We start from the raw sequence: 14,452 nt of genomic DNA, 5'->3' as shown, positions 1-14,452 counted from the left end.
GACATCCAAAGTAAACTTAAAATGTCAGTGGTGATACATTTTATGTCCTCCTTCAAGTTTCCCAAAAGCTTTTCTTCACAGCTTAGAATTCAGACTCCTTGTCTTGGGCTGCAGTGTCCTTACAAGATTCAGATTCTGTTTACTTCTGTTACCTCTTAGATATTATCTTGCCACTTATCCCTTAACTCCATGTTCAGCCACACTGGTTCCCTTACTCAATAAGCTAGGTGCTTTCCTGCCTGTACATTTGTGATGTTCTTTGCTTGGGAAGCTTTTCCCCAGATCTCCTGTCAGATTGGTTTAGTTCTTCATCCTATTCTAGTCTTTAGGACTATTAAAAGATATGTTATTGATCACCAGCTTTAAAATGATGACTTCATTCTTTGTCCTCTTATCCTTATTTTTCCCCCTTTACAGCATTCATCACAAATGACATTTTTGCTATATGCAAGCACATCCACATACATATTTGGCTAACTTTAATTCTGTACTTCTAGAATGTATTTTTAGGGACTTTGCTTCATTCACCACTATAACAAAGGTACTTTGATACATAATAGGCATCTAAAAATGCTTTAATGAAATAATTAAAATTCTAATTATGATGCAGTAGCAGAGGGTCCCATGGAGGCTCTTCCAGGGAACACTGCTTTAGTCTCTGCCACAGGAAGGAGGCCAAAACCAAGGAGATGATTTGAGAGTATTTTCAAGAGGTGCTGAAGGTACATACAGGGAGGAATGAAATCAAGCAGGACCTTTTTGGACCATATTAAAAATTGAGAAAGGGAGTGTCTCTTGTGCAGTTCTTCTGGTTTTCTGTTTTAAGTACAGATGAGCACAAGGGTGCCTGGAAGTTACACTAATAATTGGCTTGAGAAATGCTTTATAATAGTGGTTACAGAGAATGGTGCTGTCTGTTTTCAGTTAACAGCATTGGGCCAGGGATTTAGCTCGGTGTCTTGCAAGTGCAAGGTCCTGAGTTCGATCCCCAGTACCAAAAGCCAAAACAGAAATCAGTTATCAGCACTGTACTTTTTAAAACCATTTCTTTAAATGTTCAAATGGGAAGGGGAACAAGGGAAAGGGGGAAGGATGAAAGGGACGAGAAAAGATAGAAGGAGAAAAGGAGACAAACTTTTGTAAATAGCTTTGAAAGGAAGCTTAGGAGTTTAAGTGAGAGAAAGAGGGGTTTAAGGTTGGGTAGGGGAACAGGGGTGGGGGAGTAAGATATATCATGTATAGCTACAAATTCCTGTGATGAGTATTGTCATTATGTAGCTCTAAAATGTACCAATGAAAGTTTTTGTTTTTTTGTTTTTTCATTGAGTTTATTGGTACATTTTTGGTATACAGTACAGTTACATTCATTTTTGGGATCTTGTACCTTTACATGACAGGTCTTGGTTCTCATTTTTTCCCCTTGTCCCTGCCCTCCCTTCACCCCTTCCTCCCCTCCCTGTCTGTAAACACTTTTTTTCCATTTTTTCATTTTCTCTTTTCCCTTATTATCAATGAAGGTTTTGTGTTTCCCTGCTCATCTGAACATTCTCTTCCCATTTCTCAATGTCTATTACACATTTTGATCCTTAATCCAATTTTGGTTTCTCATACCAGAGAAACAATACAATATTTAAACATGTCTGATTTAAGACTATGATTTAAAGGCACATCCACTTAGCTGGGAAGTGTCTCAAGCTTATCCTTTATCCTTAAATATTCCATTGTATTTTAAAAAACCCCACATCTTTATCACTTCATTGGTTGATGGACATTTAGACTGTTTCCCAGATTTAGCTATTAAAAACTGTTCTGCAGTACCCGAATTCAATCTCTGGTACCAAAAAAATAATAAAATAAAAATGAAAAAACAAAAACAGCTGGGGATTTAGCTCAGCAGTTCGGTGGCCTGCCTTGCAAGTGCAAGTACCCGAGTTCAATCCCCGGTACCAAAAAAAAATAAATAAATAAATAAAATAAAATAAAATAAAAATTAAAAACTGTGCTGCTATATCATGGGTGTGCATATCTCGCCATGGTACGTTTTTAAATTCTTTCAGGAAGATACCAAGACAGATGCCTGGGTTGAATGAAACTTCTAGTTTTTGTTTTTTGAGGAATTTCCACAGTGGATGCCCTAGTCTGCACTTAGAGAAAGGTTCCTTTTTCCCCACAGCACTGCCAGCGTTTGTTATTGGCTGATTTCTTTTTTCTTTTGTTTTGTTTTGTTTCTTTGTACTGGGGATTGAACTCAGGACCTTGCGTTTGAGAGGCAGCAGCACCACTGAGCTAAATCCCTGGCCCTCAGCTTTGTTTTAATTTACATCTCTTGAATGACCAGTGATGTTGAACATTTTTTCATTTGTTTATTTGCTATTTCTACTTCATCTGAGAAGTGTCAGTTCATTTCAGGTGCCTATTTTTGGATTGGGTCTTTAAATTTGGGGAGTCTGATGTTTTTGAGTTCTTTATATATTCTACACATTAGTCCTTTGAGGAACAGCTGGCAAAAACTTTTTTCCCACATTATGGTTTGTCTCTTCAGTCTGTTGGTGGTTTCCTTTGCTGTGCAAAAGCTTTTTGATAAGATCCCAGTGATTGATTCTTTGTAATGTTTCCTGTATGATCTGGATTTTGTTCATAAAATCTTTGCCTACACCAGTGTTTTCAAGAGTTCCACCTATACTGTTTTCCAACGGATTGTTTTAATATTTAGATCTTTGATCCATTTTGATCATAGTTTAGTACATGGTGAAATATATGGGACTAGTTTTAATCTTTGGCATGTGAAAAGCCAGTTTTTCCAGCATCCTTTAATTGAAGAGACTTTCTTTCTTCCAGTAAAGGTGTTTGACTCCAATGTTTTGAGTGTTATTGAATAGGTGTTGGACTTTATCAAATGCTTTTTCTCCATCTATTGAGATGATCATGTGGTTCTTGTCTTTGGCTCTGTTAATGTGGTATATTACATTTATTTACTTGCATATGTTGAACCATCCCAGCATCCCTGGGATGAATCCTATTTGGTTATAGTGTATAACCTTCTTGATTTGCTGCATTCTGTTTGCCAGTATCTTATTGAGGATTTTGGGGTGTGTGTTCATTAAAGAGATTGGCCTTTTAGTTCTCTTCTTTGGTTGGTTCTTTTCTTGTTTTGGTATCAGGGTAATGATTGCTTCCTGGAATGAATTTGGTAGTACTGTTCCCTTTCAATTTCATTAGAAATTTTGAGAAGTGGCAGCATTAAATCTTATCTAAATTTCTTATAGAATTCAGCAGTGAATCCATCAGGGCCTGGGCTTTTCTTCTTTGGTCAGCTTTTAATTACCTATTCAATTTCACTGACTGATATTGGTTTATTTAGAATTTTTATATTTTCTTGGTTTAACTTTGGTAACTCGTGTATACAGGAATCTGTTTCTTCTGTATTTCCATCTTAGTAGAATATAGGTTCTTGAAGTGTAGGTATTGATCTGGATTTCTGCAAGATCTGTTGTGATTGCTCCCCTTTTTTTTTATTTTAGTTTTCCTTTTTTTTTACATGTATAAGGTTGCCTAAGGGTTTGTCAGTTTTTTTTAATCTTTCAAGAACAAATTCTTCAATTCATTGATTCTTTGCATTGTTTTCTTAGTCTCCATTGAATTAATTTCTTCTCTGATCTTTATAATTTCCTACCTCATCTGAGTTTTGGGCTTGACTCTTGTTCTAGAAGCTGAAGGTTCAATGTTAAGTTGTTTATTTGAGCCTGTTCTGTTTTCCTTATATAGCTATTCACTGCTAAAAATATTTCTCATAGGACTGCTTTCATTGTGTCCCATAAGTTCCAGTATGTTGTATTGGCATTATCATTTAATTGTATAAATTATCTAATTCTTTAATTTCATCTGTGACCCATTGGTTGTTTAGGAGGATATTATTTAATTTCCATGAGTCTAAGAAGTTCTTGTGGTTTCTTTTGCCATTGATTTCCAATTTTATTTTACTATGGTCTGATAATATGCGTAGGATAATTTTAATTTGTGCTACTGAAGCATGTTCTGTGGACTAGTATGTGGCTTGTTTTGGAGAACATCTGACATGCAGCTGAGAAGAATGTGTATTCTGATGTGGGTGGAACATTCTGTGGACATCTACTAAGCCAGTTCAAAAATTTGGTTCAGTTCTGATATTTCTTTGCGGATTTTTATGTCTAATCTATTTGTGATGGTGGGAATGGCCCCCTGTTACAATTGTATTATTGCTTATTTGACTTTTCATATCCATTGAGATTTGTTTTATATAGTTGTGTGCTCTGGTATTTGGTGCATATATATTTGTGGTTGCTCTCTCTTTGTCTTGGATTGTTGCCTTTACAGGGGTGTAGTGATCTTCTTTGTCTCTCTTAATCAGTCTTGGCTTGAAATCCTTTGTCTGCTAATAAAATAGCTACTCTTGCTTTTTTCCGGGTTCCTGTTGCATGGAGTGTTGTTTTTCATCCTTTGAGTTTCAGTTTATGATTTCATTTTTAATCCAGTGTGTTCTTGTATGTCGTATATTGTTGGGCCTTGCTTCTTGATCCATTGTACAGTCTGTTACTTTTAAATGGTGAATTGCCTTGATGGTTATAACTGATATGTATGGACTTACTCTTGTCATGTTATTTTCTTGTTATGTGTAGTATGTGTGCATGTGTGGGGTGGGGGGCACAGTTTAATTTCTTGCCTTAACTGGTGAGTTCATTCCTTTTGAGTTCATGGAGTTTAGTCCTTGTTAACTTTTTCTGGAATGTCAGTACATTTTGGAGTGCTAAGTTTGATGATCATGAATTTCTTAAAGTATTCTTTAGTCATGGAAATACTTTGTTTCTCCATCAGTTTTGAAATATAGTTTTATGGGGTACAGAAATCTGGGTTGGAGGTTGTTTTCTTTTAGGGCTTGAAATATTTCACTCCAGGCTTTTCTTGATTTGAAGGTTTGTGTTCAGAAGTTTGTTGTGATTCTGCTGGGCTTTCCTTTGTAAGTGTTTGTTTTCTCTGACAGCTTTTAATATTTTGTTCCTGTGTTGAATTTCTGGAATCTTTACTATTATATACTTTGGTGTAATTTTTTTCATTATTATGGCTAATTGGAGTTTTATTTGCCTCTCTATTTGTCAAAGATTTTTTTTCCTGCTTGGGAAGTTTTCCATTACTTTTTCTATGTTGGGCATTCATGGTTTTCATCATTTTCCTAAGCGCCTCTTTTTTTTTTTTAAATCTGTACCTGCTCTTGAGTCACTAATCATGTCTTTCATTATGATCATGATCTCTGTAGTTATCTGAGAAATTGTTTCTGATTTATTTTTTAGAGCCTCATTCATCTGCTTTTTTTTACATTTGCTGTTATCACTTCCGAGAGCACAGGTGGGTGGGTTTCAGATTGATCCACTTCATTGCTCCCTGTCTTACTATCATAATGCAGTTGTATATATTTCCTATACTTTGAGTAATGACTATGACCAATATTTGAAGGAAAGATTCTTTATTGCTGGGCAAGTTTTGTGGAATATTACAGCCAGGAACATTTTTCGCTATTTTTTTCCCATGTACAAAAGGAGCTAAGTATTTTTATATTTGATTTTAGGGTACTTGAATATTTTGGAAAAGACTTTGGAAGACCCAGGCATGAAACTCAAGAGGTTGGGAAAATGAATTACAGTTCTTATGAAGAAAATATTTTAATATTTTATGCCCCCTATCTTTTCATTTGTTTGCCAAAATAGTACTCCTGGGTATTACCCAAAATCCATTACACACTGGGGTATATTTTACAATGCAGACTGCTGCGTCAGATCTAAGTTTTCAGTTCCCACCTTCATTAGTTGGCTGTTACACTTTGTCCAAATTGCTCGATCTCTCACATCAAATTGCCTTGGAACCCCTGAGCTAAATCCCAGGCCCTGATGCTCTTTAATTCATGCAGCACATTTTATTATCTTTATAGTTTTCAACAATGGTTTGCAAAAAGGATATAATTTCCATTTCTCAAAGTTCACATTTGGTGGGTGAAGAAGGGGAAGGAGACATCTGATTATGTAATCAGAGTACAGTGTCTCTTTTGTTTTTAAATATATTTGTAGTAAAAATTATCCAGCTGCAGTAGATACTGAGGGGAACTGATTAAAAGAGTAACAGATTTTTCAAAAGAAGGTACTGGTGGGGTTGGACCAATAAAAAATGAAGAACAGCTGTATTAACACCAAAAACAAAAGACCAGTCAACAGAAGTTAACTAAGAAGGTACAGGGTCTGATTTTTATGATGATAGCCAATTATTTAAAGAAGTGACAATAAATTGTAATGAATAGAGTGAACCAAATTGAAATAAATTCAGTAGTGTCTTCTTCAAACAATATTCTTTTAAAAACAGAATTAGACAAGTACATTTTTACTGTATTTTGCATGGAAATATCTATACCTTTATAAAAAAGAACACACTAGAGAGTTCAGATACTCATCAGGAAACTTCAGTAATTATCACCACTTCAGCATGTATCTTTAAGACATAGGATTATTTTTGTTAAAAACGGTACCATTTTTCTACTGAAAATGTAGTAACAGTTCTACTGCATAATGTTCAGATTTCTTCTTTTTTCTGTTTTGCAGTACTAGAGATTGAACCCAGGGATATTACACTAAGGATATTACATCCTTAGCCCTTTTTTATTTTGAGACAGGGTCTCATTAAGTTCTTGAGTCTCTGCTCAAACTTGATCTTCCTGCCTCAGCCTCCAAGAGTGTGCTGGGTTTACAGGCATCTGCAAGCTTCCTGGCTTTTTTTTTTTTTTTTAACAATTTGTTTAAATCCGGTTCTAAACAAGGTCCCATATAATGCATTTATTATTTCTGTGTTTTAAATCTTCTTTAATCTTATCTGCTCGTGTTCACTACTCAGCCTTCCTCTCCAGTTTACTTGCTGAAACTAGATCATTTATCCTGTATTGTTCTCCATGTTCTGAATTTGATTGTGTCCCTGTGGTGTTACCATGCTTCTTCCTGTACACTAACATTAACAACATCTGAAGATTTGATCATTATTTTCAGATTTGCAAAAATATTTCATGGTGCTGTGAACTTTGCACTAAATCTAAAAGGCAGGTAATATCTTCTGCTCTGTTGAGTTAGGGCTCATCAGTGAGTGAAGTGGTTTCAGCCATATTTACCTACTATAAGGTTCTTAGGCTTTTTTAGTGGCTTTTGTAACTGAATGCCATGAAATAATGAGTTGAAAAACTCTTGAGAGGTTTGGAGAGGTAAGAAGTAAAGAGGATCTTCTTAGTTTGGTTAGTAGATTTTCTGTTGCTGTTATCAGTAGTATGAGAAGTGTGATATCCATTCAGTGGAATACTGTGTAGTCCCCTCAAAAAAGAAAATTGAAGGAGAGGTTTGACATAAGTTAATTGGAAATTAGGCTATAATTATTGTTTATGTTTAGAAAGTGACAGTGTCAAGAGTAGCTAGATTTGTTTGGTTTGCATGATTATGTGACTTTCACCTAATTTTTCTTCATCGGACAACATTTCTTTGTAATTTTAATATATTTTAAAAATAAGGGTTCCTTTTGGTAAAATTATTTATGGGAGTGTATGCAGCAGGAAGAGCCTTAATCATTCCTAAAAGTAAATGATTAAAAAGTGGTGGAATTGTATTTTCATGATCCCACCTTTGATTCTCACAAAATTTCCCAGAAGAATTGAATGCATCAGAAAATTATATTCAGACCTTCTGTGCTGCTGTTCCTATTGTTGGCAGTCAGAGATTATCTCCATCAGCAGTCAGAGATTAGTGATATAATAGATGTATTAAATAGTGACAAGTTAATCAGGAGCTGTATTTCTCCTAAAATTTCATTTAAAATCTAGACAGTCACAGGCATTTTAATACAGATAGATGAAGAATAGGAAAGAGATTTGTGTTGTTGTTGTAGTACCTTTGCTCTTCTTGTGCTAGAGGCATTAAATACATAATCTCCAACCCTTTGAGGTCTGCTATTTTATAGATGAAGAAACTGAGGCTTAGGGTAGGAAGAAGAAAACTTACTCAGGATTGCTTATTTATTTATGGTACCGGGGATTGAACTTGGGACCTTGCACTTGCAAGGAGAGTGGCGGCACCACTGAGCTGAATCCCCGGCCCAGGATTGCATTTAAGCATGTCATCTGAACTGATTCTAATTTGTTGTCTAGGTTCAATTCTCTTTTCCTTAAAATTCTTCCTCTCGCATTTGCTTTAGCTGAGAAATACATACCTGATAGTATCTAGTCAGATTTTACTCTTCAAAATTATGGTATTGTAGACAGTTACCAGATATTGTATGAAACTACGTGGTGTAAATAAATATACTTCAGAGACTTGTGCTGCTTTTGTCTAGACAGAAGATAAAAAAGGCTTTTGTAACAAGTAGCTTGTACTGCTTTCACTACAAACAGGAGGTTTGTACAGGATCTCAATTGCTTCAGCCCAGAGTGAGGCTTGGTTTGGCATTGTTCAGATTCTGTTCGTGTTGGGTTGCCTCAGCAGTTTAAAGATTTTTTAAAAAATTGTTAATAGCCCATGAAAGAGGGCTTTGACTTTTGAATGGTCTGTTTTCAAAACTATTCTCCCTTTTAACCTTCCACTAAGATTTGGTACCTTTTAATGGATTAAACAGTGTTCCTCCTCTTCATCTTGCCCTCTTCTTCAGGAATGTAAGATATGTTCTGCATACTCATGAGTGTTTTGAGTTTTTAATTATTTGAGTTGGAAAGTAGGTTAAAGGCCTTAAATTGAATTTGATGTCAGATAAGTTGGCCTTTGACACATAGGCAGTGAGAAACACAGCTTTAGATGAAGACCAGAGGCAGAAACACTAGTTGTTTTAGAGGACAGGTAAAATTTGATTAGGTCGTATTTATGTCAGTTGAAGTAAAAAGGAAAAAGCAGATGTGAAGTGTACTAAACCTTAATTGTGGGAACTTTGTGATTTTGAACCTGAGAGCCTGAGTGGTATTGGTAGACAAAAGGCAAATTTAGGTTTTCCACTTTTGAATTTTTAGATAATGAAGTTCTGAGGTTAAAATCAAGGACTCTGAAACCAGATATCTTGGGTTCAAATGTAAATTTTACTTGTAACTTTCTAGTAAAATGACCCAATCCTTTGGTGCTGCATAATCTTCATCTGCAGTTTGAGGATAATAGAATGGAGAACAATACGTACTGCCTTCATAAGGTCATGGTAATCATTCAGTGATGAAAATTAATGTAATGTCTTTTGTCAATAATCAGAACAAAGAAAGTGTTCAATAAATGTTAGGTCCTATATATAGAATCCAGCTGGAGAAAATAAATCAAGTAGAAAATATTAAGGCTGGTGATACACATTTTAGGTGTGGAAATAATTTTGGTCATGTGCTGAGAACAATTTTAAGGTGTATAAACATCTTAAATCATCCACAGTGCTTCCTGAAACCTTGCAGATAATAGGCTTTTTAGAAAGTTTTCGATTTAATAGGCAGAAAGCCCTATCTTTTATGTTTATTGCTATAATTTACTAATTACATTCATCTTTTGTATTTATTTCCATTTATATTTTTATATAAATTAGTAGTTAGTTGTATATGCCCCTTTGAGTTGTTTGAAAGGGCCTTTTGCATTTTAAAAATACAATTCTTTGTTTAAATGTAAATTGTTTCCCTATATTTTTATTTGTATATTTTTTGAAGTATAAATTTTTAAATTTCTGTAGTCATATCCATTAGTCTTTGTTAAATGCCTTGAGAAAATTCCGTTGGGATTCTAATTGAAATTAGATCAAATTTGTAATAAACCCCAGTAAAATTTTTTGGCTGACATCCCAGACCTGAACATGGTTAGTTTTGTGAAACACTGTGAACAGGCTACCCTTTCCCCCTATAGCTATCATTACCAGCCTTCATTCATGTATCATTTATTGAATGTTTACCACATACAAGGACATTGTTAAGTGTTAGGGATACACCAGCAAGTTAAAAAACAAAAACAAATATCCACTGTCTTGGAACTTAATATTACTGTAGCGAGTCAGTACACAAATACTGTATATGTTAAGTTGTAAGTACTGTGGAGAACAATTAAAATAGTGTACAGGAAAGTGGTGGTGGTTAGGGCAGGGCAACAGGTATAGCAGCAACTTTACTGTTTTGGTTAGAGAAGGCCTTTTGGTAAGAGGGCCTCAAGGGAATAAGGGAGAAAGGCCCAAGGATATTTGGAAGAAGAAAGCATCCAAGTTAAGAACTCACTACAGCTGGAAGTGTGGAGGCCTTAGCAGGAGGAGCTAGCAAGTTTTGAGGCCAGCCTGGACTACATAGGAAATTTAAGGCCAGCCTGAATTACAGAGCAAGACCCTGTTCTTAAAACAAAACAAAAAAAACTCTTACAGTGGTCAGAAGAGGAATTTCTGGACTGTTTAAGGTAGATGTAGTGGTTGAGAGTGGCTAAAGAGTGACAGATTAGAAATAGCCAGGAACTTTCTTGGGGGGCATGATCTGGTAAGATTTTTAAATAATAATTTTGGCTGTTTGTGCAGTTCTGAGGCAGCAACACCACCGAGAAGACCTGATGCTATTTTCAGGTTCAAACGTGATACATATTTGGCTCTGATGATGAGAAGTGGTCTGACTGAGATTGAATGTATTTTGAAAGTTAGAACCAAGAGTTTTCTGATGGACTGGGAGAGAGACTGACAAGATTTGAAGATAAAAACCTTTCAGGTTAAACAACTAGAAAGGTGTTAATTTTTAAACTGAGGGAAATACTTATCAGAAAAGTATTTCTGGAAGGGTGTAAGTTTAGGTTGGGGATTTAGCTCAGTGGTTCTGCTGCCTGCCTACCTTGCAAGCTCAAGGATCTTAATTTGATCCCAGTCAAAAAAAAAAAAAAATTAAGTTTGGTTGTGTTTCTTTTATATCTATGTTTTTGGCCTCATTCTGTGAGCTCTACTTCTGGTAGTTTTCTTGCTTTTTTTTCTTTTGGGATTTTAAGTAGTATTGCCTAGAAAAAAGGTCTTTGTAGTGTGTTTGCAGATAAATAGCTTGGCGGATTCCTTTCAAAGCTTGGCTTGTCTTTAGATTTGCTGATATAGTACTTGGGTAAGTGTTCAGATGTTCTGATGTAAGGAGAGATATTCTGTCTGACTATGTCACATTTTCTTTCTGTTAAGAGTTGCTTCTTTGATGCTCTGCTGCAGTGCTGTCCTTCCATGCTAGAAACAGTCAGCTAATCCCATCATTTATTTTATCTACTATATCCTCTTCTCATTGGCATTTCAGTATCCTTGGATATCAAGCACAGTTTTCTGTCTCTTTTGTCTAACCTTCACCTCATTGACAGTGAAAATTTTTTAAATTTGTTGGAGGAATTGTCAACAGATACCTTCTCTTTGGTTATTGAAGACTGTATATGATACAGTAATTGTGAAAATAGAAGTCAGTTTTTCCTCATGTGTTCCTACTTTTATTTTTTGCCTTGGTGGCTTTGGCTATTAGCAATGTCTTTGACTATTAGAGATTAACCAGCATTCTTAATTTTTATACTGTGAAACTTTAAAATTAATATTTTTATTTTCATAAACATTTAAAAAGGAAGTTGATGGAATGCAGTTTGGGTTTATTTAGATTATTACCTGCTATTTTGAACTTTAAAAAATGCTTTTTAAAAACCTAGTGGTAATATGCATACTCTTGCCCGCCTCTTACTACTGACCATAAACACGTACCTTTGTGTGTTTGTATTTATTTCTTTTGATATTTTCCCTCCTTCCACACAGCCCCAGTGGCCTGGATCCCCTCACTTCCACTAGGGATGGAGCCAGGGCCTGTCACTAACACACCCCCACCCACACGCACAATAAAATAGGGCCATGCCAAGTACCTGGGCTGGACTGCAAAGTAGCTGGGATTGCAGGTGTGCCCCAACCATGCTGGGCTCAAAGCTATTTTTAATGTTTTGTGTATTTTAATAGAAAACATTCTTATAATTCTTATACTACAAAGATGTGTGGTACCCTTTGACAACTGTACGTACTGAACTGTTTTAATAAAGTCATTTACCAAATGTTTATGCTTTGTGTGGTAGAAAGTTCTCACAAATGGAAGTTGGATATAATTTTCATTCTGCCATGTCTTGATAGGTCAGTTGTCTGTTTCAGAGATTTTTTCTTTTTTTTATTCTAAATTTAGTAACATGAATTATAAAACTAACTAGAAAAAATGCTGGGAATGAAACTACTGCAGTTTCCAACTCTGAATGCTTCTTTGCTTCAGCGTATTTGTAAGCACTGTGGGGAATGACACTATTCTGTGGATCTATGGCATTTGTCTGTTGTTTATAAATTGCATAAGCATTTTATGTTTAACCTTTATAATGAACTGGAGAACTTTAAACGTGGTCTTTTTTGCAGATGGCTTATTGTTTCTTCCCCATCACAGAGATTGTCTGTGGCCTTCCCTGGAGTTGTTGGTTTTCTTTTTCTTTTTTTCAAAACATACCTTTTTCTTGGGGAGGGGGGGTGTCCTGTAAACATGCTGCTTCACAGTCATAATATTGTGAAGGTTTTGTTCTAAATTTAGCTTGAAATCACATACTTCTCTGAAAAGTTACACAAGTATCTTACCTTTCCTATATAATGCTTTACATTCTACATACTCAAATTAGCGCTTTATGATATATATATATATATTTTTTTTTAATTTGGATCATAGCTTGAACTCCCTTGTGTTTGATGACCCTTGATTATGAAAGGACCATAAGAATTAGGTGGTTTATTCAAATAGCCTGCAAAATGTGGGGCTGTGATAGGACAAAATGGAATGTTAAGGACCCCAGAGTGCACACCTGTAAGCACAGGAGACTGAGGCAGGGAGGATACAGTATCAAGTTCAACTCCAGCCCAAGGAATTTAGAGAATCCCTGTCTCAAAAAGGAATGGGGATGTTGGTTAAGTTCGACTCCCAGTGGGGGGCGGGAGGGAGGAGAGAAAGTGATTGACTTGGGCAAAGTAGGGTTTTTATGCTATCTATGAGTGCTTCATTTGATCAAGGCCTCTCAACTTCAGCTATATTGACATCTTTTGGGGGGATATTGTCCTTTGTTTTGTTGATGTTTAATAGCTTGTCTGGCCTCTACCCACTTAATATCTAACACACCCCTATTTCTGACAACCAAACATGTTTAGAAATATTGCCATATGTTCTCTTCTAAACATAATCCTCAAGAATCATGCATAAAGTGATGTTATAGTTTCAGAAACAATGGAAATACCTTTAAAGGAAGATCATCTTCCTCCTGTAAAGCTCTCATCCTTAAGATGTTATGGAGCAAAGCCAGGTGTGGTAGCATATGCCTGTAATCCCAGCACTCAGGAAGCAGAGGGAGGAGGATTCACTGGGAGTTCAAGGCAGCCTGGGCTACATAGTGACCTGAACTATAGAGCGAGAACCCTGTCTCAGGGGGAAAAAAAGTCTTATGGGGCAAGGTTAATTCCTGGTATTTAGTGAACTGTGTTTTGTCTTCTGTAGTTTTTGTACTCTCATTCATTCATTCATTCACTCATTCATTTTTGGAGACAGGGTCTCATTTAGTAGTTGAGACTGGCCTGGAACTCACTGTGTAGCCCAGGGTGGTCTCAACTCACAGCTATCCTCCTGCCTCAGCCTCCCCAGTGCTAGCATTACAGGTGTGCACCACCACGCCTGGCTATATTCTCATGTAATTATTCATGTTTAACAGTCTGTTTGGTTTGCTTTTTTAGTTTTTTTAATTCCTTTTTTGTTTTATAAAAATTCATGAAAATGTTCATAATTATAAAAGAATATTAAAATGTATAAAAATTAAACATTCCAGATATTACATCTTAGGCCACAGTGTATGAAAAGCACGATGAATATTTCAGTTCTGCTCATACATTAACTTTTCAAACACACTAAATAGGAACACAAGAAAAATAGTACAAGATGTGTTCCACCAACATTACTTTCTGCCCCCTATTGTGCATTAATGTTCTTTGAAATTCAAGATACATATGCAATAGAAAGGGGAGAGTTTGGTAACATTTTACAAGATTGCCTAGCTTAGTTTTACAACAAAAAAATGATGGCTTTCCATTTCTGATGAAATATTTAAAACATTGGAGAGATGTTTAAAGAAAAAAACCCTGAGTATTTGGTCTAATGCTTCAATGCACTAAAATTCACAGGCATTACAAAAGGATATAAAGCTAAAATTTCTGTGGTACTTTATACTGGACAAGTTGAGGGTCAGATCTTCCTTCACAGCTCCACCTGCCATGCCCCTTGGTTTTCAGGAGGGTTGGTACATTGTTTTTTGAATTCTTAATTACAAAAACAGTGCTTATAAGGATTAGCTAGGAGAAGAGTCTGTTCTTTCCTGGACCAGAAGTTCTTCTGATTTTTTTTTTTTTTTTT

The 14,452-nt window shown here is 35.7% G+C and overlaps 1 protein-coding gene across 4 annotated transcripts in view; it reads left to right on the top strand.

Annotated features, from left to right (window-relative positions):
* Positions 1-14,452, top strand: part of Kansl1 (KAT8 regulatory NSL complex subunit 1) — a 176,232-nt gene that overhangs the window by 87,598 nt on the left and 74,182 nt on the right. The window lies entirely within an intron of this gene.

Source organism: Fukomys damarensis, unplaced genomic scaffold (genome assembly GCF_012274545.1).
Source record: "Fukomys damarensis isolate Sample0158 unplaced genomic scaffold, DMR_v1.0_HiC HiC_scaffold_23, whole genome shotgun sequence".
NCBI lineage: Eukaryota > Metazoa > Chordata > Mammalia > Rodentia > Bathyergidae > Fukomys > Fukomys damarensis.
Note: the sequence above shows the minus strand (reverse complement) of the source record. Positions and strands in the feature narration are given on the sequence as shown.